The sequence below is a fragment of the Panthera pardus genome, unplaced genomic scaffold (genome assembly GCF_024362965.1).
Source record: "Panthera pardus isolate Hobbes unplaced genomic scaffold, ASM2436296v1 HiC_scaffold_17, whole genome shotgun sequence".
NCBI classification, from domain to species: Eukaryota; Metazoa; Chordata; class Mammalia; order Carnivora; family Felidae; genus Panthera; species Panthera pardus.
In genome coordinates this window covers 131,940,167-131,966,741 of record NW_026526732.1, presented here as the reverse complement: position 1 = coordinate 131,966,741, position 26,575 = coordinate 131,940,167, and the positions used below count along the sequence as shown (strand labels likewise).

The window sequence follows — 26,575 nt, the reverse complement described above, 5'->3', positions numbered from 1 at the left end:
TCCCTATTAAACACAGAAGTTGCTAAAATAGGAAGCACAAGTCTGTAGATACAACTTATTCAAAGATGAACGTATTTTCTACTGATGAGAGAGAACATAACAGTGCTATCAAGCATGATATTTCTGTAAGGATTAATATCACCCTCTGTTAATGGATAAATATCGTATCAGAGACTACGTTCCTCTGCTAAATTCACACTGATTACCAAGATGAGCAAGAGGGCCTCATTTCACACAAATTCACTTATTCCTTCACTTAATAAATACTTCTATATCTGCATATGGATTCCTTTTATAATAATCCATCGATGCATTTAGAATGACATAGGGAAGAAAGGGGACCCAAAATGGGCAAGTATTAAAAACGTAGTTTTGCTCTCTCCACTCTGTACGGTTTTCTAGGCTGGTGTCCTGAGTGCAGAGTATGTACCCAGAGTGCATCCAAAGTAGTCTTCAGGGAATGTAAAGGAAACGTTAGAACTCATTTCTATTTGCTTTCCATTCTTTTAAAGTTTATATTTTACATATTTTTTAAAACATGTGTTAATAAAATTGAACACATATATAATTTACAAGTATCAGTAATATATGTAAATATAAATGTAAATATATGTATAGATGTATAAATATGTATATATGTACAAATGTATAAATGTATAAATATATTTTATATGTATACAAATATATTTATATTTATATATATAAATATATATAAATATATATAATATATATTTATATATAAATATATAATATATATAATATATAAATATATAAATAAATATATATAAATATATATAAATATAAATATATATAAATATATATAATCGAACTCACAGACTGCAAGATCATGACCTGGGCCGAAGTCGGATGCTCAACCAACTCAGCCACCCAGGCGCCCCTTGAGATATGTGTTTTAGAGAAGAATTATTCTTTTTTTTAATTTTTTAATTTTTTAATTTTTTCAATATATGAAATTTATTGTCAAATTGGTTTCCATACAACACCCAGTGCTCACCCCAAAAGGTGCCCTCCTCAATACCCATCACCCACCCTCCATCAACCCTCAGTTTGTTCTCAGTTTTTAAGAGTCTCTTATGCTTTGGCTCTCTCCCCCTCTAACCTCTTTTTTTTTTTTCCTTCCCCTCCCCCATGGGTTTCTGTTAAGTTTCTCAGGATCCACATAAGAGTGAAACCATATGGTATCTGTCTTTCTCTGTATGGCTTATTTCACTTAGCATCACACTCTCCAGTTCCATCCACGTTGCTACAAAGAGCCATATTCCATTCTTTCTCATTGCCACATAGTACTCCATTGTGTATATAAACCACAATTTCTTTATCCATTCATCAGTTGGTGGACATTTAGGCTCTTTCCATAATTTGGCTATTGTTGAGAGTGCTGCTATAAACATTGGGGTACAAGTACCCCTATGCATCAGTACTCTTGTATCCCTTGGGTAAATTCCTAGCAGTGCTATTGCTGGGTCATAGGGTAGGTCTATTTTTAATTTTCTGAGGAACTCCACACTGTTTTCCAGAGTGGCTACACCAATTTGCATTCCCACCAACAGTGCAAGAGGGTTCCCGTTTCTCCACATCCTCTCCAGCATCTATAGTCTCCTGATTTGTTCATTTTGGCCACTCTGACTGGCGTGAGGTGATATCTGAGTGTGGTTTTGATTTGTATTTCCCTGATAAGGAGCGACGTTGAGCATCTTTTCATGTGCCTGTTGGCCATCCAGATGTCTTCTTTAGAGAAGTGTCTATTCATGTTTTCTGCCCATTTTAGAGAAGAATTATTCTAATGAGCAGGTACAAGGACAAGTACATAACTAGAATGATCAGTTCATTTCTTGCAAACTACTTTCTAGAGGTCAAGATTCATTGCTTAATGACCATTTTCACAATTTTGACCAATTGTATGCACTTTATACTCTTGTCTTCATGCAGTTTCACTGACTGCCATAGAATCAAGAGCTGAGCAGGAAGGCAACATCCACCTAGAAGCATGTGCCCACCTACCTGGGTACACTCCCAGGTGCAGGGTCCTTCGCTCCCACCACGGACCACAAGTCTGTCCCAGTTGTACCCTACAACTCTCCCTCCCCTCAAAGTTGTGGGAAACCAAAAGGAAAATTAGTTCACGTGAACAACTTTCCCTCATTCTTCTTCCATTTCCATTCAATAAAAATCAACTTTAAATAATCTTTCTGAGGGGCGCCTTGGTGGCTCAGTCAGTTAAGCATCCAACTCTTGATCCTCAGCTCAGGTCTTGATCTCAGGGTCATGAGTTCAAGCCCCACATGGGGCTCTGCACTGGGCATGAAGCCTACTTAAAAAAAAATCCAGGGCACCTGAGTGGCTCAGTTGGGTAAGTGACCCACTCTTGATTCTGGCTCAGGTCATGATCTCATGGTTCCTGAGTTCAAGCCCCACATCAGGCTCTGTGCTGGCAGTGCAGACCCTGCTTGGGATTCTCTACCTCTCTCTCTGTCTCTCTGCCCCCCCCACCACTTGTTCTCTCACTCTCTCTCTTGCAAAATAAATAAACTAAAAAAATAAAAATAAAAAGATCTTTTTAAAAAATCTATCTTAAAGTGGATTTAACTTTAAAAGAACAGAAAGGCAAAATAGCTGTAGCCTCCTCTGGACGTCCACAATGCAGTGATCATTTTCCAGGTTACTGTATGTCACTTGACAGGCCTGTCGCCCTACTGGGGCATGGACCCTTCTCTTCACCTTTTTTCCCCCAGCACCACACAGGGGTCAGATTCTGAATATGCTTGGTGAACCCATGTGCAGTAAAGGAAAGAAGTGCCTGCAGGACCAGTGTACCCTCAGTCTGAGAACATTCTTTAATCAGGCTGCGTCACTGAAAAGCTTGACTACCCTAGGCACCATCTGAAATGCATCCCTGTCACTGATGCTCATACCCTTTTGCATCACTTAACTGATGGTGAGTGATATCCACAGCCCTGCATTTGGGGATTACGGTTGCCATGGAAAACTGTTTTCTTAACATCACAATGGCACATGACTACACTAACTGCATACCCTGAGCTGAGGGCTTTTCATCTCACTGCTTGTGGAGATGCTGCGATGAACACTTTTTGGTAATTTTAACCTAATGCCTAGAAATACAAAAACAAAATTTTAACAATTTATAATGACTTTGTTAAACTTTTTTTAAGTTTATTTATTTATTTTGAGAGAGAGAGAGAGAGAGAGAGGGAGGGAGAGAGAGAGAATCCCAAGCAGGCTCTGCCCTATGCGGGTCTCGAACTCACAAACAGTGAGATCAAGACCTGAGCTGAAACCAAGAGTCAGATGCTTAACTGACTGAGCCACCCAGGTACCCCAACTTTGTTAAACTTTGATCAGGTTCATTATCAGGGAGAGGAAAAAAAACAGAGACTAAAAGAAATACAAAGGAACGTTCATAGGAAATATCAAAACTACATATCCTTGCTTGAGTATGGAAGATAATTTTAAAGTTCATTTGTAAAATAAATCTATTTCTTTTCATCTTCAGGGCATGCTCAAATTCTTGCACTAAATGAGAAAACTCCCTGAAGTCCCTGACTGATTAAAGGAATGTTAACAAAGCAATAACCTGTTTCATGGTCCATAGGGACTGGCGTAGAATAAGGCAGGACAGGATCCAATTGACTGAATCCAGGAAGGGAAAGTGTTAACCTCAGCCTCAGAACCTCCCTGTGCTACTGAGAACATCAGAGATAATCAAATAGTCACCTGAGAAAATAACCCTGCCAGGAAAATAAAGTCTTCTGATGCATCCACTGACATGGACAGTGCTTCATTCAGAAATCAAGTAAATAAAATTCCTCGAAGATATAAATCAAAAAAGGGCCTGAAATTAAAGGTTCATTCAGGAAAGGCTAATTGGGCCATCTTTTCAGTTGAAGATACGTGGGTTATTTTACTTTATGATCTGTTGAGCAGTACTATATTAAAAAAAAAAAAAAGTGTGCTACCACATTTAACTGTCTCCTCTAACAGGAAAAGACTGAATAGGGAATAGCAATGGTCAAATGAACTGTATGAAGTTATTCTTTATTGACTACAGACTTCCCTTAATTTAAATACACTTTCAGGTTTTCTTATTCCAATAACCCCCTTGTTCTGGCAAGACCACGCGGGCCTTATGTTCAGTCCTGAACAAGTGTACAAAGACCAGCAGGTCAGGGAGTGGCAGACCCCTAATATTTGCCCCGCCATCTCAGTGGCCAGGCTATGGATGGAGCTACAAATCAGTAAAAAAAAAATGGCTCTCTTCCATTCTATTCAGCCTGCCTCTGTCAATTTCAGAAGAACCAGTTCAAACAAGTTAAGAATCTTCACCTAAATATTTAGTCACATTAAGCACTTTGATCAAATAGATTGTGCTTCTTCCTCATTTTATGCCTGATGGATAAGCTTACCAAAAACATCTTATAAATAGACTCATGTTTTTTTTTTTTAATTTCCCTTTCATTGCCAACTTTCTGTCCTCCCCAGACAGAAAATGCTGAGCCCTCTGACTTAAAACTGCTCATTTTTCCCAAACTACCAACATGACTTTGGATGGCCACACGTCATCCCCCACCTTCCAGACCCAACCCCTCCTTTGCTCTTACAAGGTCAAAACTTTGAGGGAATTAGGTGTTTGAAAATATTTGATGCCTGAGTCCTGCCCCTATAGAGGGGGTAGGGATGGACACTTGGGTTTTTTAATATCCTCCCCTGCCCCAGCCCCACAATCACAGACACACCCCCCAGTGACTCCAACGTTCTGCAGGTGTTGGGAGCCATTGCCTCTGTGTACTCCAGCCCAGCTCCCCTCTGGGTTATTTTTCTTTCTCCTGAGTGCTTCTTGCCACCCAGGCTGCTGTGCCACAGTTTTGAATGATAGTAATAATCCTGGAGATGTGGTGTTCCTCTAACTCCCAGATCCTCCCACCCACCAGCAATGGTCTTTGATCCTCTCCCCCAAGGATTATCCAGCAAACCACTGCCTCTTCCTTGCCGACCACCCAGGGACACATGTGTGGAAATTAGCCTCAGGTAGACTGCCCCAGAGACCACAAAACCTCCCCTCCAAAAGTGATATTAGGGGCATCCAGGGAGGGCAAGCAAATTAAAAAAAAAAAAAAAAAAAGCCAGCATTTCCAACCACACCTGAAATCCTCTGCCTTGCTTTCTGGTCAGAGTTTAGTAATTGAAAGTGATTTAATTCCTCCACCAAAACGGAGGTGAGCAGAAGAGGAGAGGACTTGGGTTAAGTGCAGAATCACCACTTCACAGGGTGTAGAATTATTTATAGCACTTTACACAAAAGCATATCTGAGAACCATAAATGGTGGCATACCTCTGCCTTCTTGGGGTTCTGCCACCAGAAAAGCAAGCACCTGAGCATTTCAAAAACTGTGCAGCGAGGTTCCTAAGAAAGTGCAACAGTGTGTGTGTTTGTGTGTGTGTGTGTGCATGCGCACGCACCTACGCGTGAGAGACACAGAAAGAGAATAACCAATTTGAAATCCAGGTATAAATGGGATTATAGCTCCTTGATATTCATTTGATTAAAACGAGTCTTACTAAGTTTCCTCTTTGATATAAACTACACAAGACTCAACCTTGGAATGTTTTCACATGAAGTTTACAGTGTTTTTTCATCACCTAATAAAACTCTTCTATTTCTTCCTGCCGCAGACAGTTTTACAAGCATTCATTTCACATGGTGTTCTCAGTGTGCTTTTTAATTTTTATTTTAGGTTCACTTTTATCACTCCATCTCCTGTCTCCTGCTCTGAGTAAGCAATCTACGTTTTTGTGCAGCCTCTGGCCACAGGCTGGCTCATGGAGGTGTGTCTGCTGGCAGAGGCTCCCAGGAGCTCAGTGCTCCTCAGGTGAGGTGATGTGTGGTCCCGCGGGTTGTTAGGGAAGTTCAGCGATCTGAACTTAGATTCGCGGAGCAAAATATTTTACCTCCTCGTGGTTTGCCTTTCCATATCTTGCCCCTCACGGCAAATTTGCTAAGCACACTACAAAGTGGCTTTAAAAAGCTGTCTCTGAAAAGCAATGAGAAGCTGCAAAGCTCTTAAAAAGTCTCTGAATTTGGGATATGTAATCCCAATTCAGTAGCTATAAACTAAGCAGCCATGACTATCCCCAAACATTTCGTCTAGTCCGTCCCACTCAAAGTAGGTCCACGCACAACAGCAACATGGGAGCTTTTCAGAAATGGAGCTGCTCAGCCCCTCCCTCCATTTATCCAATTAGAACCTGTGCTTCACCACTCCCCAGGTGATTTCCATGCACGTTCAAATTTGAAAAGCGTTGGCCCAGGTAGCATCCTTAATGACTTGGTGGCATCCTTGATGACTTGGAAGAAATATTTCACAAAATATTCGTCATGGCCGCTTGTATTTGAATCTTGCCTCCATCCACCAAAAGACAATGTCATACTTGGTTAAGCTCTCGAGGGAGGATCATGGAGACAGCAGGAAGGAGCCAACAAACACTCAGCTGGTCTTGAGGGCAGTGGCCAGCAGAAGTCCAGGACTGTGTAGAATATCAGTGGGCTTTGGGGCGCCTGGGTGGCTCAGTCGGTTAAGCCTCCAACTTCAGCTCAGGTCATGATCTCACAGTTCATGAGTTCAATTCCCTCCTCAGGCTCTCTGCTGTCAACACTGCTTCAGATCCTCTGTCCCCTTCACACTCTGCCCTCCCCCACTTGTGCTGTCTCTCTCAAAAATAAACATTAAAAAATATTTTTAAAAAAAGAATATCAGCTTTGAAGAAGGTCCAGAATATTGACACTGACCCAGGAGTCCTGGCAGGGACTCAGAAGAGTATGCAAGGTTTGATATCATGTGTCTAGAATGTTCCACTAACCTCTGGAGTCTCTGCCAAACTTATGCCTCACAGAAAAGCAGCATTAAGGTGTAAAGGTTCTGTTATGGGCTGTTTGTGTCCCTCCTAAATTCATGTATTGAAGCCCTAACTTCCGGTAGCATAGTGTTAGGAGGCGGGGCCTTTAGGTAATAATTAGGTATAGATGATGTCATGAGGGTAGAATCTCTATGATTAAACCAGTGTCTTTAGAAGGAGAGGATGAGACTAGAGCCTTCCTCTGTCTCTCTGCCATGGGAGGATACAGGAAGAATGCAGCTGTCTGCAAGACAGGGAGAGGGTTCTCATCAGAACAAGACCATGCTGGCATCCTGATCTCACACTTGCAGCCTCTAAAACTGTGAGAAAGAAATTGCTGTGTAAGTCACACAGTCTGCAGTATTTTGTTACAACCACCTGAACTAAGAAAGGTACAAAGGTAAACTCTAGAGAATCAGGAATATATTCTGATCAGCTCCAAAATGAGAAGAACACAGTAAGAATTATTAATAGAAGTGCTAATAACTTGGTTGCTGTAAAGGGGACTATCAACTTTGAAAGGAACGTAAGTAATTTTATTTAGCCCTGTTCTTGCAAAAGAAAGATAGTACATAACCTCTGATACCATCTTAAACCCTCAATTTATGCAGAACATAAACACCTTACTGAACTCTTCATGTTTTATCTCATTCTTTTGTTTTATTATGTACATATAGGAGAATATTCAGCTGGCACACTGGTACCATACCAGTTATTAAAATAGGGAAATACTTCCATACTGGTTGGTAAATAGGGGGTGTCCTGAGACCTCCAGGAGCCCCCTCTCCCAACTCATGACATAACCACCCTCAGGACCCTCATAAGATGCAATAACTTGAGGGTCAATATTTGGCATGGCAGAGACCTTCAGTTCTCCATCCATCCATTCCAGTGCAGTCTGATCTGAAAGGTAAGTGACCATGGACTCCCAGGTATGAAATTCAGTTCTACACCAATGAACATGAATATAAAATGAGAGCACTTGACCATAATAGTAGACTCATAGCCATGTAATTTTTAATATTGGATTAAAAACTTTTAAAATTATCTGTGCTACCCCTGAAAGCTAATTATTAGTAGGAATTGAAAATGTGCCTTGACACTCAAGGATAAAGCAATAGCTGATGAGTCAAAAGGAGGTAGGGGAGTCTCTGCCAACAACAGCTTTGCCCACCTTAGACCTTGGGACAGTGGTCCTGAAGTTTACAAATCTCCTGCCCCAGAGATTCTTAGTCAATAGGTCTGGGCTGGAGCCCAAGACCATTTTTCATAAGCTTTGGATGTCGTTCTATTGTAAGTGCAGGGTTCATACTTTCAGAAATGTGTGAAATTCTTGTTATTCAAGCCCCTACCTTAAGAAGTTTCCCTTTGTGAATTCTTCCTTGAAACACTCTGGTCCCACATCCTTCTACCAAAAGAAGAGTCTATCTTTCTTCCACCTTTATTAACCATCCATCCATCAGGTATTTATCATACTGTGTTGGCATTATTTGTTTGCAAGCCTGACTCTGCCTGGATATCTTGGTATCTCTGGCATCTAACTCAGCATATGGCAAACACTAATTGATACACTGGTTGATTAGAAAGTAGGGGTAGGACTAATTGATACACTGGTTGATTAGAAAGTAGGGGTAGGGGCTGATGCTGGGCAATATTTACTGAGCATCTCAACCAATTATATAAAATGTTTCCTTAAGGGGTGCTATAGCACACCCTTTATGATATCTTCCTCAGTATCAGACTTTGTTGTCTCACCCTCAGGCTCCTGTGGCACCTAGAAGTTCCCACTTTCATGTAGAGAAACTTGTTGGCCTGAACCTCTAGGAGAAAGCTTAGAGTCTTCTTAAACCTTTGAGTAAAGTTTTAAAGGTTTGTGTTACCGGTAACATCTAAGACTCCACCCTCAGTGTAGGTTATTGAGGTAATTTACCATTTGATTACCTTCTCAATAAATATCTTATACCTAATAAAAATCAGAACATGTACTATAAACATTCATTTCTTAAAGCATATATTTAAGATCCATTATTCATAAAACTACAACTATAACTTTTTAAATATGCTTTAACACATTAGCACACAGAGACACTTGAATACTTTTTTTAAAAAAAGATTTTATTATTTTTAAGTAATCTCTACAAGCAACGTGGGGCTCGAACTTAACAACCCTGATCAAGAATGGTACGCTGTACTGACTGAGCCAGCCAAGTGCCCCCAAGAGACACTTAATGAATACTTTTGATGCTAGAAATGAAAAAAAGTTAGATATTGTTATTGCCACATTTTACTTCATTATGATTATGGAACTTAATTTTGCCACAAGAGTAAGCAGTAGCTATTTCCTTCGACATGTCTGATTGAACTTCTTTGTATATCACCTAACTCAACATTAAAATAGGTGTTACATAAATGCCTTTGCATTTTACAACTGAAGCCTTCGCAATATTTCTAATGGTGATTAAGTAGCGGGTCTAATTATACATCACATCCATTACTCTAATGTTCCTTTAGCTCTAAAGCTCTATGATGCCACATAATCGAGAACAAAGCTTGGCACAGTTAAAGAGCACACTCTGAAGCTTCACATGCTGGCAAGAGACTGCTTCTCAGGTGCTTTTCCAAGTAGCTTCACTCTCAGCATCTATTTTCTGTTGTGATGATGATTTAGCAATAGCCAGTGTCTTTATGGCAGATCATGGAAAAAAAAGTAATGTGTGTTCGGTTTGTGCTGTTTATTTAGGTCTCCAACTCTCCAATTCTCTCCCAAAGCAGGTGAGGGCTTTGCTTCAACCACAGTAGTCATGGTCAACATGGAAGGAGTTCTCTTGGGGATTTTATCAACAAACTTTCCAATTTGCCTTACTAACAAGGAGAAGGCAGTGTGATGGGAGTAGTGCCCCAGTTCTACTGTGTCTTCTTAAGCACTGCTCCGAGGTAGTAACAAGGGATGTGGGGGATGGGTTTGTAAGACAAGCCCCTCCAGTTCCCTTTCAAATTCATGGTCTCAGGCAGCTTTGGTAGTGAACCTCCCTCCCTGTTTAAATAGGGACCTTCATTTGCTGATTCATATAAGAACGATATTCTTATTCTCAAAGGCAAGAGATTGCTATTTCAATAAACAAAGGCAAAACAAAGCAAAAAAAAAAGGCAGGTTTTTTTTTGTTGTGGAAATCAGTTATCTATTAGCCATGATGGCTAATGGCAGGACGGAAAGGAATCTGAAAGACCACCTTAGATTTTACATCACAGATTTAAATTATATTTTAGAAAGAAATTAATGGAACGAGTTTGCCTCACAATCCAGTGGGTTAGATACATAACTGTTTTGTATTCCCAGTCACACAATTCACCACACACACACAAAAAGACAATATTCTAAGTGTTCCAAATAAGACAACAAAATAGAAAACTTACTAAATCATAAAATCCATTTTGAATTTGGCGAGACCCTAAAGAGCATTGTGGTATGTGTTATGGATACCTAACTCACAATCAGAGACAGGAAGTCATGAAGGGAGAGCTGTCACACACACCCTACTCATTGCAGCTTACATAGTCCAGCAGGAAGAAGGAAGATTTCCTCTCAACCTGGCAACTGCCCTCACCTGCAGCCAATAAGAGGCCACCTCCACTTGTAAACTTTCTCCTCTCTATAAAAGGACACTCTCCTCCTGTGTTCTCTGTACTTACAATGAACTTGGAAAAACCACTCTCCAAACTGGAAATGAATATCTCTCTGTCCTGATTGATATTGGTGCTACACTTTAGATGTTCAACCTCACTACCATTATTTTTTTCATGTTCTTTTATTTATTTTTATTTATATTTTATTTATTTTTTTTAATTTTTTTTTAACCTTTATTTATTTTTGAGACAGAGACAGAGCATGAACGGGGGAGGGTCAGAGAGAGAGGGAGACACAGAATCAGAAGCAGGCTCCAGGCTCTGAGCCATCAGCCCAGAGCCCGACGCGGGGCTCGAACTCACGGACCACGAGATCGTGACCTGAGCTGAAGTCAGACGCTTAACCGTCTGAGCCACCCAGGCGCCCCATATTTTTATTTATATTTTAGTTAGTTAATATACAGGGCAATATTGGCTTCAGAAGTAAAATTCAGTGATTCACAACCTCACCACTATTAAACAGCCCCTACCTCAGAGTACTAAAACAGTTCAAATAGTGAAGGTCTCCAATAAACCTCAACAGGTTTCCTTTTGCTTAGACCCTCAAAGATATACCACCTTTTCTCCTTAGTTCCTCCACCATATTGATTTATTTGGGCCAAGATTTTTTTTAAAATATATCATGCTAGAAGTTCTTTCTCCTGAAAAGGAGAAATAGTTCTAGAATTTTGGAGCAGCAACCAAAATAGCCAACTAGGTAAATCCCATGACCCTCAGTATCTTTTATTTGCTCTGACCCTGATGGCCCTTAGAACTAATTCCAAGAACAGTAACCATTTGTCCCCTTTGGATGAGCTACCACCCTCCTTATGGGTAAATCCTCAGCTGATATTGACAGAATCCAGTGTACCTCCTACTAAGATCCAAATAGATCCCTCAAAAGCTCTCCCCATAATTCATTAATAAAGAGGCCTATAAATAAAGAGGCCCCTCAAGACACTAAGCAATAATAAAAGACCATAAGGGTCAGAGCCCCATTATCCCCTGTACCTATCCCTGCAACACTTGTATTTTACCTGTGAAGAAACCAAAGGGCCATAGATAGAGGCTTGTCCAGGGCTTCCAAGCTATAAACATTATTATAATCCCTCACCATTCTATTGTCCCCAACTCTCACACTTTATTAACCCCCAACCCTACTGAGAGCAATTTTTTTTTTCATGACTGATTTATGTAGTGCTTTCTTTAGTGTTGCAGTAGATAAAGCTAGTCAATATCTTCTTGCTTTTACTTGGGAAGGATAGCAAAGCTACTGAGCAGTAATGCCAGGGTTTCACAGAAAGCCCTTCTTATTTCTCACAAACATTAAAGGCTGATATCAAGTTCCCTGGAGGCTCCACTTTAATACAATATGTGGATGACTTCTCTGCTTCTCTTTCCAAGCCTCCTCACAAGAAGATAGCATCTATGTGCTAAAACTCCTAGCCAAAAAGGGATATAACATCTCTAAGGAGACATTACAATTTGTTCAAACTCAAGTTCAATATTTAGGACATCTAATCTCAGAACAAGGACTTCATTTGGATCCAGACAATTTTCATGGCATCCTGAACTTCCCAAAGCCTCAAACCAAATGTCAACTGTGAGGTTTTCTTGAATTGACAGATTATTATTGCAACTGTATCCCAAACTTCTCCTTATGGCCCAACATTTATACACCTGACCCTATCATCTAGGAAGATCCAGATGACATAACTTTCCAATGTCAAAAGAAAGTTTAATAAAGCCCCTTGCTCTTGAACATCCAAATTATCAGCTCTCTTTCTTCCTTTTTGCATACAAAAAAGAAAGGAATGCCTGAAGCCTGGGCATATGCCCTCCCCATGCCTCCCAGCTTCACCTGCTACTTACTGTCTTTTTTTGTGAAGGCCACTGAGAAAACAGTCTTTGCATCCCCTTTAACCACTTCTGTGCTGTGAAAGCTCTCCTTACCTTTCGTCACACTCAGTTTCTTTCTATAGGCTATCTCACTTCCTATGAAATTCTACTGTGTACCACCCCTTATGTTACTTTTGCTCACTGTAATAACCTTAACCCTGACACTCTTCTCACCTCCTCTACCAATTAAACCACCTACAACTGCTTAATACTGACAGATCACCTTCTTGCCCATATGATGACTTACAGGAAACTTCTTTGGATAACAGTTGACTTTTCATTGTTCACTGATGGTTCTTAGTTAAAAGATGAAAATGGCAAATACTGTGTTGGATATGCAACATCAACTCCTTCTGAAGTAACTGAAGCAGCACCCTTGCCTTTGGCTACTTCAGCCTAACAAGGAACTACAAGCACACACATGGGTCTATGTTCCAGCCAAAGGCAAAAGTGCCAGCATTTACACCAACAGTATATATGCCTTTGGAGTGGCTCCCAATTTTGGAATGTTATGGAAACAATGTGGCTTCTTTACTTCCAGGAAGATAAAATTAAAAGCAGCCCTTACATTCAGGAATTACTGGATGTCATACTCTTACCTGCTGCTTCGGCTATTATTAAAATCCTGGAGCATTATAAACTTGACTTTCTGGAAGCTAAAGGAAAACATCTCACTGACATTTCCATTTAAAAATGCTATCCTCAAAGGGTCTAGAAGTCAAATCTCTGTCATGGTGCAAAGGAACTCACCTCCAGAGGATAATCTGGAGAAACTGACTAGAGACACCCAACAGTAAAACAAGATTGGCAATCAAATGGTTGTTAGTATGATAAGAAGAGAAACTTCTGGTTTGGACCAAGTACAAACCTGGCCCTACCAGAAATTCTAAAGTTCCCACTATTGACCAACATGCATTGAACCACTGGTCTAAAGATAAAATGATGTTCATAAGTTAATAGTTGTAGGGAAATACCAACAAGACTACAAAAAGTACCTACTTTGCTTTCCCCACCTGCCAAAAATACAATCCAGGGAAACCTGTCGACACTATTCCTAGGCACTTTAAATTGCCTAATGGGTCATTTGAATTTTGGCAAATGGACTTTATTCAGCTACCCCCACCTCATGGATACAAATATGTCTTGGTAATGATTTGTATGTCTTCCCTCTGGCCAAAGCCCTTCCATGTAGACTAGCTACTATTTTTCTTCGGTAGCTAAAATCCTATTAGAATACAACCATCCCTACCTGGGGAATGCCTCTTGAGCTCCATAGCAACTGAAGAACCCATTCTATTGGTCAAATATTATGGCAAGTCTGTGCCGTTTGGCCAGTTCTATAGCATTTTCACTGTGTTTACCATCCTCAGTCTTCAAGGCTAGTCAAAGGAACCAAAATAAATTAAAAATTTTATGGAAACCCTCCAAATACCTTGGCCAAAAGTGTTGCCATTGGGCCTTCTAAATCTCAGATCCACTCCCTTTAACTCATAAACTCTCACCCTTTGAGACAAATACTGGGTTCCTGATGCATCTAGCTTCTCCCTTTTCTGATCTGCACGTAATAAAGGAGACATATGTTACTGTTGCAAAGCTCTAATTACATCCCTTAAAAATAATCATACTCTAGTAGGGCAATCTTTTCACAGCGCACTCCCAGGAGACAAAGACATCAAACACCACACTCTGCAACCTAGGAATTTTGCTTATAGGAAGAGACATCTTAAAAAACCTCTTTTCAAGCACACTGGAAAGGCCCTTACCAAGTGGTACTAACCAATCCTCATGCCACCAAACTGCAAGGAGTTGACTCTTGGATCAATGTTCTTCATCTAAAGAAAGCCCCTGACTAGAACTACACATTCTCCTATGCCTTGCTTTGACCTCTCCCCATTATAACTCCCAATGCAACTAACTGTACCTATTCCACCCATACAGTTTCCCATTCTCCCTAATACCTCAGGTGTGTGTACGGTAGCAAAAGAACTTCCCTCTGTACAGCCATCAAGAATAAAGTCCACATAACAGAAGGGTTTCTCCTTAATTATTCCCCAAACACCACTGACCCTTGACTTGGAAGAACCAATCAAGTAATTCCAAGTAATGGCACTATTAGTAATCAGCCCCCAATAGGAATTTTATGTGCACCACCTGGTTTACTCGTTGTGTGTGGTGAATTGGCCTCTAAATGGGCCTGTGAATGTACTGGAAGATTTGATTCTAACTGTTCCTGTGGCCATCCACAATAAATTGGAAGCCTCCCATGGTCCTCCATTGGTCTTTTCCATTAAGCTTTTATCACCACCTCAAATGGGAATTCATAGGACATATACATGACTCTGTATTTGCCTCCTTTGGAAGGGCACTTATCCCTTCTGTGCATGTTCACGCCAATGAACAAATAATTAGAAATCTCTCTCTGGAATTGGGAAAACTTACTTATTCTACCACTATGGCAATAACAGGCCAACAATGATCACTTAGCTCATAAGTCAAAGTAGTTTTAAACAATTGCATAGCACTTGATTACCTACTTGCTGAACAGGGAGGCATTTGTGTGATAACAAACATGGCCTGTTGCACATGGATAAATTCCTTCAATTACATAATATTAGAGGAACAAGCACATTGGCCACAAAAAATTCCACCTGATGATCTATGGTGCTTTGATCTCTTTAGCTGGCTTGGGCTTCTGGTTTAGGACTATAATACAAGCTGGGGTCACTACTCTGCTCCTCATCTTATTTTGTGTAAACATTGTTAAAGCTTTGTACCTGTTGCCTATTGAACCTTTGTAGTAACAAAGTACCCAATACGGTGATGCTGACTCAGTGCTTCCAGATGATCCCCAACACTTACAACTTTGATAAGATGTAGACCTTGGATGAGAAATGCCAGAAAGCTCTCCCTCCCCACCCTTGCTTGTTTTCCAAATATGGCCTCAGTGTCTTCCAGTCTATGTACTTTCCTTCCAGCATGGGATGTGACATCTGGAAAAGGTCCTTCCTGGCACCAAGGGACAAAAACGATTCCAATAAGGAATAGATGATCCAGAGAAAGATCTTTATCAAAAGGGGGAAATATGAAAATGTGTTAAGGAAAACCTAACTCAAAATTGGAGCCAGGAAGCCTGTAAGGGGGTAGTTCTCATGCTCATGGCACTTGTCACAGCTTGCAAAATCCAGCAAGATGAAGACTTCCTCTCCGCTGGCAATAGCAAGCTGCCCTCACCTCCAGCCAATGAAGGGTCACCACTTCAATTGCCTGCAACCAATGAAAAGTTGCCACTACTTTAAACTCATCTTTCTCCAATGAACTTTTGTTCAAAACAACCCCTTCCTAACTTCCTCCTTTCCTCTATGAAGAGACACTTTTCTCCTTTGTTCTCTGGACTTGTCTATGGTTTGCCACAGTTTGCTTGTCCTGAATTGCAATTCTTCTGCTTTTCCCAAATAAACTAGATTTTCCTGGCTGAATCCTTTACCTTTCTCTTTTAAAAGATTGACAGCATGTAGCCCAGTCAGCTCAACTAGAGATGAGAAATGAGATTCTACCCAATTTCACCTAATTATAGGAGATTTTAATAACATTAAAATGTTTCTGCTAAAAGGAAAAGTTGTTGATATTACTGGTGATTTTTTCCACAATACCTTCATCCTTAAAAATGTAGAGGTGGCTCAGTTGGCTAAGCGAGTCTGACTTTGGCTCTGTTCATGATCTCGCAGTTCGTGAGTTCAAACCCTGTGTCAGGCTCTGTGCTGGCAGCTGGGAGCCTGGAAACTGCTTCAGATTCTGCATCTTCTGCCCTGTCTGCCCCTCCCCCACTCGTGCTCTGTCTCTCGCTCTCTCTCTCTCTCTCCAAAATAAACATTAAAAAAAATTGGGCGGGGGTGGGGGGAACCCCTGAGTGGCTCAGTCAGTTAAGCGTCCGACTTCGGCCCAGGTCACGATCTCATGGTTCATGAGTCCAAACCTTGTGATGTGTTCTGTGCTGACAGTTCGAGCCTGGAGCCTGCTTTGGATTCTGTGTCCCCTCTCTCTTTCCTTCCCCCACTCATGCTCTGTCTTTCAAAAATGAATAAACCTTAAAAAAAATTAAAATTTTTTTAAATGTAGAAGGACATTGTGGCACACAGTCTCAGTCTTTATTTTTTCTCATTAAAAATCTACCACCACCAGTAAATTTTTTGAATGTACACATAGTCTCAGCATTTCATTTGTTGTTGCATACCAGTTTTCTATGATGTTTAAAAGTAGTAGGCAACTATAGATTATGTTAGGTATTGGCATAAGCATTAATCTATGTTTTCTTATTGGACTGCTATCATGAGAAGTACATAGTTAGGTCAAGTAAGTTTTAAAGTGACTACTTTTGTCTGGAGGAAAAAAATCCCTGTCAAATAAGACATAATGATGGATGGGATTAAGAAAACTCTTCAGCCTTAGACTAGACATCCCCTGAGAATAGGGAGCGGCCATTCTTTACTTTCCTTGGCTTGTGAAGAGTCCCTCTTGGAATTCTGTGTGAGGGGAGAGGTGAGCACTATCATGCACACCATATATTTCCATAGGAAGCAAAAAACAATTGCAGACTTGCTCTTCTGCCTTCCTGGAGACTGTAGGCTAGACTACACCCAGATAACAATAAATAAATAAATGCCTATGATGAGGTGACAGCTGGTCTCTACGGCAGAAATGCATAATCAGTGTTGGAAAGTTCAAGTGTGGGTATTCCAAGAACAGGATTAAAGTCTGTTTTCAGTTAGGAACCTCATAAAAAAGTGTGCTCCATCTGTGTTTACTACATGCAGCTGCACCTCTTTCCAAGGGCGTAATGAACTTTTTCTTCTTTGTGAACACTGACTTACACTCAAATGTAACAACCTTAATTATCACTAGCAAAATACTTGTGTGAGACAACATAGACCAATACATGTGTGCTCTTCCCCCATTTATTGAAAGGTATTGCATACTTCATATTCATGTGCCCAGCTATTTAATCAGATTCCAGAAAATAAATCTAAACTGTGAAATGAGAAACTGCTAAAAGAAAAAAAAATAGAAGTAACTTTTTCCAACTATTCTGATCATATCTCATTATGTTCATGTATTAAAATTTAGGCAATAGTCTAAATATACTTGAATTTCACATTTAATGAGATCAGTTCAATTTGGCACTTAACAATCACTATAAAAATTTTCATTTTGATTTAGTTCGGTTACAAGCAATATAGTTTTCAAACTGACCTCATTACTGGTGGAATACATTTACACAAATATATAATATACCAGCAAAATCGGTCAACTCTGAACATGAAAAGTTCTTCACATGCTATTACTTTGCCGTTGTTCATTTTCTGTTCACTCCCACAAAATTACTCATATTGGCACCAATTTCTCCTATCTAACAGAGAAGTAGTGTTATTTAAAAATAAGTAAGTTCCAGGTAGATGTTATAATAGCATTAAGTACATTTTATGAATTTTACTTATAGAATCACCTCAAAATTTTCTCTACTAAAAGTTGTTACAATAAATGTCAGTCAGATTCAGTTTTTCCTTTGAATTTTAAAGAGAATTAACCAGAGGAGAATTACAACTCTATGAAAATCTACATTCTATAAAATGGAGACTCACCTGCAAAAAATCCTCAGTTCAAAATCCTAAAATGTGTATTTTTTTCAAGTGGTTAAATAACTAAGACTAGTTTATTATATAATAATGAAATAATTTTAATTAAATAGCATACCATTCATATACAGTTCATAATCATCCATATTTTTATTAAATATTGTTTCCATCAATAGTAATTTAACCAAATTAATGTCTGCAGAGTATACATAGCCTTTCCCCCTAGATGATCTAATATCTTTATTAAAACTTAAAAATAGGAATTGTGATAGAATTAATCCTACCCTAATATCTAAATAATGTTTTATTTTTATAATTAACAATGTTAAAATAAGTTCCCTTCCTAAGTTCAAGTTCTAATCAAACAACACCGGCTCCAAACTAGAACCTGAAAAAGTTGAGTGAATATATAAACATACTTGTGCTTAGAAATAATAGAAGTGTATGCTTACAATTGATATTGCTGAATGAAAACTCCATTTTTAAAATTTTGCCTTTAAGCATTATATTTTGCTACATTCTCCTTCAATGATTTTATGGATCATTTTTCAGACAATATGAAAGAGTTGACTTCTACTTATCATTTAACTTCAAAAACTTGCCATATAATGTAGGCTTCATTGTCATAAATTTTGGCTATGGGGAAAAAAAAATCATGGCTCACCCTTCCATTTCCTCTGCTAACACAACAGAAGCAATTATCCAATCTCAAAAAGTATCCTTGCTTTGACTTAAGCCATTAGTCTCATTAGCCTTAGGGAGCTCAGGGGTAAATTGGCTACTCCTCACCCACTTAGGGATTCTGGCAGCTCTCAGCTTCTCACAGGGGTTGTTGTTTTGTTTATGCCCAGGACTATATGTTCCAGTCCACTTAATCTTTTGGCTTGTTACTTTGTACTCCAACTCATAACCGCAAGTTCTGATTTCCTCCCCACATGGTTCCCTCAGCGCTGCAGTCTTTATATTATAGGAAGGCCTGGGTTCACCTTCTGGCTTCTACACCTCTGTATACTTTCCTGCATAGCACATAACCTTGAAAACACTATCTGGTTTCTTTCTAAATGAGCAACTCTCATATGGCACTTTTAAAAATATCTTAAAACTTTAATATCTCTTGGTAAGCCATGTACCTATCAGGTTTCTGATGGTTCCTGTTCTCTTAGAAGAAAGATCCTTTGGTTTCTTCAGCTTAGACCTACTCCCATTAACCGTACTTATTATTTATGCATAATCAGAAACTGATATCTGTGTGACATTTTTTCCCACTTTGGCCATCATAACACTCTTACCAGTCTTTTCATCTACCGGTATATTTGACATCTAAAATAAAAGCTGCCCTAAGGAATAGCAGAGAGGTCCAGGCAGCCTAGCAGTTCTTACTTTACCCCAAGCCTATGGATCCACAGCCCACTTGAAACAGAGGTAAATTACACACTTGTAAGTCATGGGAACAAGGTTCAAAACTGAAACACATATTATAGGGCAGTGACCCTCTATCCTAGCTGCATAATAGAATTACCTGGAGAGTCTTTGAAAAATAGCAATACTGGTTTCTCATGCCAGACTAATTGTATCCAAAACTCTGGAGGGAGGCCCACACTTTGGTATTTTCTAAAGGCTTACAGTTGTCCGATTTAGCAAATGAAAACATAGGTGCCCAGTTAAATTTAAATTTCAGATAAAAAACAAATACTTTTTTTAGTATAAGTATGACCCATACAATATTCTTATACTAGAAAAAATCATTATTTATCTGAAATTCTATTTTAACTTGTACCTTGTGTATTTTCTCTGGCAACCTATGTGACTGCAATGAGCAGTCAAGAGTTGGGAACAATTGTCCTAGGGTTAGCTTGCTAGGGTGCTATCCCTCTAATTTGCCATGTTTGTCTTGGTGGAAAGTGAATTCTGTTGCCCCATTCAAGACTCATCTTTCAGATTTGGTTAACTATGGTTTAATTTACCACACTTTAGTAGTATGTGTTGCAGACATGCTAGGATTTGACAACAGAGAAATAAACAAGATACTGTCCTTGTCCTCAAAAGACCATTCCAGAGGTGAAATCAAACCTTCCATACTTGAACCTATATTTGATTAAAATAAGAAATAATTTTTTAAAAATTTTTACCTAAATAGTAATTGATTGTGTTGACATTTCTGTTTATAAGAAAAGCCCATTTGGAGCAAGACTTACAGGAAAACGATTCTTTAGAGTTATCAAAAGTACATTCTTAAAAATGAACTTTTAAACACTGGTTTAAAGTTTCCCTCATCTATAGGTTTTCTGGCACTGATAGCCAATTCCAGTGTTAAATGATGCCTCCCTTCTCCAGGCTGCTTTCAGCTTTGGTGCTGTTACAAGCTCTCAAGCCATGCAGTTCCTTAGAAGATTTGAAGCACACTTTTTAGTATTTTTTAAAATTGGTGTTTAAAATGTTGAACAGGATGAGATCAAGAGACAAAGAGCCAAGTATTTTGTAATAGCATCACAGCTGGAATCTTACAGCATGACAAATAATTTGTTACCGACAATGTCCAAGGTATGGAAATCTGCAAGCCTTTTATTTTCCAAATCAGAGTGGTAAATTTATTCTCATATCTTGCACTAACTCATCTCCAGGTGTGTGTTCTTGAGTGGGACAGATAGGCTGGACTTGCGGCCAGTCTGCTGGACTATGCGTAACTGCACACAAGCATGTACACGGGTCTAAGACAGGACCCGTCACCCTCCATGTGAGCCACAGCAGAGAACATGCTGAAAGCCACAGGTCTACATTGGTATCGATCTGTTCATTCACACATATGGAGTATTGTTTTGTAATTAACCACAACTTCAGCCAGCTCTTCTGTTACCCAGTTTACATGCCTCTGAATTTCCCACAAGACATGGCAAGAAACTCAATTGCAGAAATTTATCTATGTCATGGCATTCCCACACCAGCTAGTAACTCAGGAGAAAAAGGAATAAAACGAGTTTAGCATGACATTTTCTTGATGAATGCAAGTTACAGATTTTCATTAGTGTTTTGATATGTTGGCAAACCCCTACCTTTACCCCCAGATGGTACTATATACCAAATATTCTTAACTACCAGTTACTCCCAAATGTTTCGTTAATTTCTCTTCCATATGTCTCAGTATAGATGAAATAAAATGAGAGGGAAGAGTCTCTTTTTATTTTCAAACTGTGTGTTAGTATGATACGGGAGGAAAATTTTCTGGTTGTCATGCATGAGATTTTCTGGGGGGGGGGCGCTCAGCCCCATGGAATGAACATAATTGGGTATGAATAAACTTTAACAGGGTGGTATTCTCTGAGAATCTATGAGGTGAAAAAATGCATCTGAGACAGGCATTCAACATGTAACATTATCCACTAATTAAAAACAGTTTTTAAGTAATGCTTAAAGTTGAGTATCTTTGGTTTAAAAAAAAATAAGCAAATTTTAAGGTATTTAATTTTAAAGTAGGCTCTGAGGATTTTGTTACACAGAGCAAGATACTAACATACTTGTTTCTCACACTAACTAATGCTCTTCTGTCCAATCACAGTATCCTTGACAAAAGGTGCTTCTGTACCAATATAATTAATAAAAACAAAGATTATATATTATGAATGGGAATATGTATCAGAATACATATCAGAATTGGCCAGTATGAACTAAGTTTTTCTCATTTTTTTTTTAATTTCTTTCAAATGTTTATTTATTTTTGAGAGAAAGAGAAAGACAGAGAGTGAGTGGGCGAGGGGCAGAGAAAGAGGGAGACACAGAGTCCAAGGTAGGCTCTAGGCTCTGAGCTGTTAGCAGAGGGCCCAATGCAGGGCTCAAACTCACAACCCGCGAGATCATGACCTGAGCTGAAGTCAGATGCTTAACCAACTGAGCCACCCAGGCGCACCACATCTTTTCTTTTAAAGCAGAAGAGGGACTGCTGTTAACTGATTTATTTAAAGAAACCATCACCATATTCTCATCTAATACTCACCGTAATCTAAAACCATCAAGCACTGATATTACTCTCACTGTAACAACAGCTTCATCATGCTCTGGGGCTCATATTCATCAGAGGCCACCTGAGCTGATGGATGACCTCTGTGGAGAGAAGTCTTAAGTCTCAGCTGGTCCCCTTTTGTCCATCAGTGGTGTTCACCTGCTGTGTTCATAAGTATCCATGTGCTCTCTCTGACACGTAGGTCTCATTGGTCTCAAGTTGGCAAATTCCAGAAGAGGAACCATTTATGCATAGGCTTGCATATTTGCAAATAGCCTGATGAGCTCCGCCCAGACCTGTGTGTCTACTTCAGGCCATTTAAAATCCAGTAGGAAGCCACCAGTTAGTCAAAGAATATCATCAGTGATAAAAAATTTCAAGTTATCTCTGACTTGAGCTAAGCAGAACAACAACAAAAACCTAGAATATTCATTAGTCTAGGATATTCATATTTTGAGAAGTTGATTTTAATGATCACGAAAATCATAAGCAATGGTTTCAAACTTAATTTAAGCAGAATTAACCAAACCTGATTTCTAAGGGTTTCGAGGAGTACTAAGTGGTACCCACTGAGGTGAAGAAGGCCCCCACTGAGGTATGCTTGTCTTCATGGAGTCAGATTTCTACTCCCTTAACACCAAGACTTTATGGCAAAAGGGCCAGATATAAGCTACTCTGCCACTGCTCAACAGAGTACCTTGCTTCAAGTCATAAACAGTCCTGAAGAAAGCAAGCTATTCAAATCCATGAAATTTTAACTCCTAGATGAGGTCATCTCCATCAAAATCGATTATTGATCTATAGCCAGGATGCTGGGTTCTAGTCCCATTTCTGCTCACCAACTGTGTGCCCTGAGGAAGGCATTTAATATCTCAAAGACCATGTTTCTCTCTGCCAAATGGGCTTACTTTCTACTTTCTAGATCCAAAGATTACTGTGAGACTAAGATACAGTGACAAATGTGGAAGTGTTTTTGGAAAAAGAAAAGCAACGAAAACACTAACTCAATTTAGTCTTCCTCAGACAAGCATTTTCAAGTGTCTGCACAAACTGTGTTTGCTCTGAATCCTCTCTCTACTGCCAAAGGGGAAGTTTCTGTGTGTCTCTATACCTAGTCTGTCACCACTGCTGAAATAGAAGGAGTGTCCATGGATGACCCTGACACTTGGAAGAACACTCTTCCTTTTACATAAGAGTTCGTACAAAGCTGCCACTGGCATTATGTTAGAGAGGGGAGTTCCCCACCCCAAGAGTCAGGACAAGCTTTAACTGTCAGGAATCCCCTGGGGAGGTCACCAAGGACCAGCACAGCCAGGTGGTGCAGGGTTTCCCAGCCAGTACCTTTTAAAGGTCGTATTCCATATTTAGGCCCAAGGATAGGCTGGCAAATGTGCCCTGAGCTACAACTCAATAGAGAACTTTGTGTGTCTTCAAAAGAAAAATAAGTCACTGCCACTCCCACCTGAACCCAGAATAAAGAATGATTTTTTTTTTTTTAGTGAAAAGTAATAAAAGCCAAAACCACCATGAGATACCACTCATCAGGATGGCTACTATCAAAAACAAAAAAGGACAAACAAAAACCAGTGTTGGTGAGAATGTGGAGAAATTGGAACCTTTGGGCCCTGTTGGTAGAAATGTAAAATGGTGCAGCTGTTGTGGAAAATGGTGTAGCAGTCTCTCAAAAAATAAACATAGAATTACCATATGATCCAGCAATTCCATTTCTGGGTATATACCAACATAATTAAAAGCAAAGACTCAAAGAGATATTTGTATATTCATGTTCTCAGCAGCATTATTCACAATAGCCAAAAGGTGGAAGCAATTCAAGGATCCATTTACAGATGAATAGATAAACAAAGCATGGGCTATACAGACAATGGGAATATTGTTCAGCCTTAAAAAGGAAGGAAATTCTGACAGAGGCTACAACATGGATGAACCTTGAAAACTTGCTCAGTGAAATGAGCCCATCACAAAAGGACAAATAGTGTATGGTTCCACATATGCAAGGTACCTAGAAGAGTCAGATTCATAGAAACAGAAAATAGAAGGGTGGTTACTGGGAGCTGGAGGATGGGAAAATGGGGAGTTAGTGTTTCATGGGTTCAAAAGTTTCAGTTTTGCAAGATGAAAAAGTTCTGGAGGGGCGCCTGGGTGACTCAGTCAATTAAGCATCCGACTTCAGCTCAGGTCATGATCTCACGGTTCATGAGTTCAAGCCCCGTGTCAGGCTCTGTGCTGACAGTTTGGAGCCTGGGGCCTGCTTCAGATTCTGTGTCTCCCTCTCTCTCTGCTCCTCCCCCAGTCATGCTCTGTCTGTCTCTCCTTCAAAAATAAATGAAAACATGAAAAAAAATTTTTTTTAAAGTTCTGGAGATGGATGGTGGTGATAGTGGCACAACAATGTAAATGTACTTAAAAGCCACAGAGCTGTACCCTTGAAAATGGTTAAGGTAGTATATTTTATATTTTACCATTATTTTTTTAAATCATAAAAGCTAATATATGTTCTGCTGTTTGGGAATTTTCTGAAGAAAAAGTAGGGTAACCAGACAATTGTGGACAGACAAAAAGGGCTGTTAAGGCTGTAAAGGCATGTTAAGGTGTCCTGGCTCCATTAGAGGTCTGAGCCCAGGAGAGTTTATCTGCTCAAGGAAAAGGAGTATATCCCTACTGGGCATCTGTCAAAGCTTTCTGCTGAGCTAGTCCTGCGTCAAGCTCCCAGTCTATAGTTAAGGATCAAGATCACAAATACATTGTTCTTCTCTGGTTCACCTTTGCAGAAATTCATGTTCTCTTTCCATTTCTGCAAGAGGTACATGTTTGCACCGTATGGAAAATGAAGGTGTTTTCCCTGCCAGAGAAGGAGATGTTTGCACAGTAGAAGAACTCAGAGCATGTGTGAAACTAAAGTTCCTTGGCAAATCCAAGATTTATGGAACCTTTACTAGCCAGGAGCTCATGGTTTGTAATGCACACCCACTGCCCAGGCTCCCACGACTCCTGCCGCCATGAATTTTAGAGACTTCACACTCTGCTCAAAGGTCTCAGTTCCCCAGCTCCATTTCTAAACAAACAAACAAACAAACAAAAACCCCTCTAGTAAATGCTTCTTTGTAAATGCAGAATAACAGAAATGAAAGGGTTCTAAGTAAGCACTGTTGATAAGTGGATTGCTTAAGCTAGATAATTATCTTTTTCCATATTTCTTTTCTTCTTTCCCAAAGGATTTGAGGTCATTACCACATAGTTAGAACATTTTAAAAGTTGGATTTGGTGTTATGGTCAATAATTTTAAATGACAACAGGTTTTTTTTATTTTTTATTTATTATTTTTGAGAGAGTAAGCGGGGAAGGGGCAAAGGGAGGTTGGGGAAGAGAGGATCTGAAGTGGCTTCTGTGCTGACAGCAGACTGCCCAATGAGGGGCTCAAATTCATGAACTATGAGATCTTGACCTGGGCCAAAGCTAGATGCTCAATCCACTGAGCCACCCAGGTGCCCCAAATGACAACAGTTTTTATGGAAACTAAGTCTGTGGATGCCTTTTCAAGGCATCATAATCAAAATATCATGAATCACCTCTTCTTTGGTTTTTCTTTTTTTTTTTTTTTAAGTTGAAAATAGACTTGCACATACTAGCAAGGATGTGTTTAAGCATGATCCTTTTTGGATAAATCTTTAAAGCATTTGCATATATGCTGAAATGTGCATAAAAACTTCTAGAAGAAAGCACAAGAAATGACTAACAGTGTTAACTGCATAGAGAGAAACATGAATTGGGCCCACCCCAGAGTAATCTCTGTCCATTTTAGAGTTTTCTGTACAGTTTGAATTTGTTATCCCAAGCTAGCATGTGTATACATATATATTCATTCATTCAAGATAAAATGTTGGGTATGCTCAGAGGAATAAGACAGAGCCCCTGACAGAAAACTATTTATAACCTAGTAAGGGACACTGATAATAAGTACATTATTAAATAATTATCATGTATGTGCTACAATTGTTTAAGAGCCTGGGCTCAGGGGTGCCTGAGTGGCTCAGTTGGTTAAGCAATCGACTTCGGCTCAAGTCACGATCTCACCGTCCGTGAGTTCAAGCCCCGCATCCGGCTCTGTGCTGACAGCTTGGAGCCTGGAGCGTGCTTCAGATTCTGTGTCTCCCTCTCTCTGTCCCCTCCCCCGTCCATGCTCTGTCTCTCTCTGTCTCAAAAATAAAATAAAACATTTAAAAAAATTTAAGGAAAAAGAACCTGGGTTCAAATTCTGACTTGGCCATTTTCTAGCTATGTGATTTTGGGTAAACTACTTAATCTTTCTGTGCCTCAGTTTTCATCTGGAATAGGATAATAATAGTTGCTACTTCATCAAGTTTTTATGAGCATTAAATGAATGAGCATATGTAAAGCACTTAGGACAGTGCTGGGCTTATGGTAAGCTCTCAATAAACTC

At 39.5% G+C, this 26,575-nt stretch overlaps 1 protein-coding gene and 1 long non-coding RNA gene across 4 annotated transcripts in view; one reads left to right on the top strand and one right to left on the bottom strand.

Moving 5' to 3' along the window:
- MYLK4 (myosin light chain kinase family member 4) overlaps nucleotides 1–26,575 on the bottom strand; it is an 86,284-nt gene that overhangs the window by 28,950 nt on the left and 30,759 nt on the right. The window lies entirely within an intron of this gene.
- Nucleotides 6,798–9,363, top strand: LOC128777730 (uncharacterized). The gene is made up of 2 exons (XR_008423067.1): nucleotides 6,798–7,840; nucleotides 9,060–9,363. It is a non-coding gene; the product is annotated as an uncharacterized LOC128777730 (long non-coding RNA).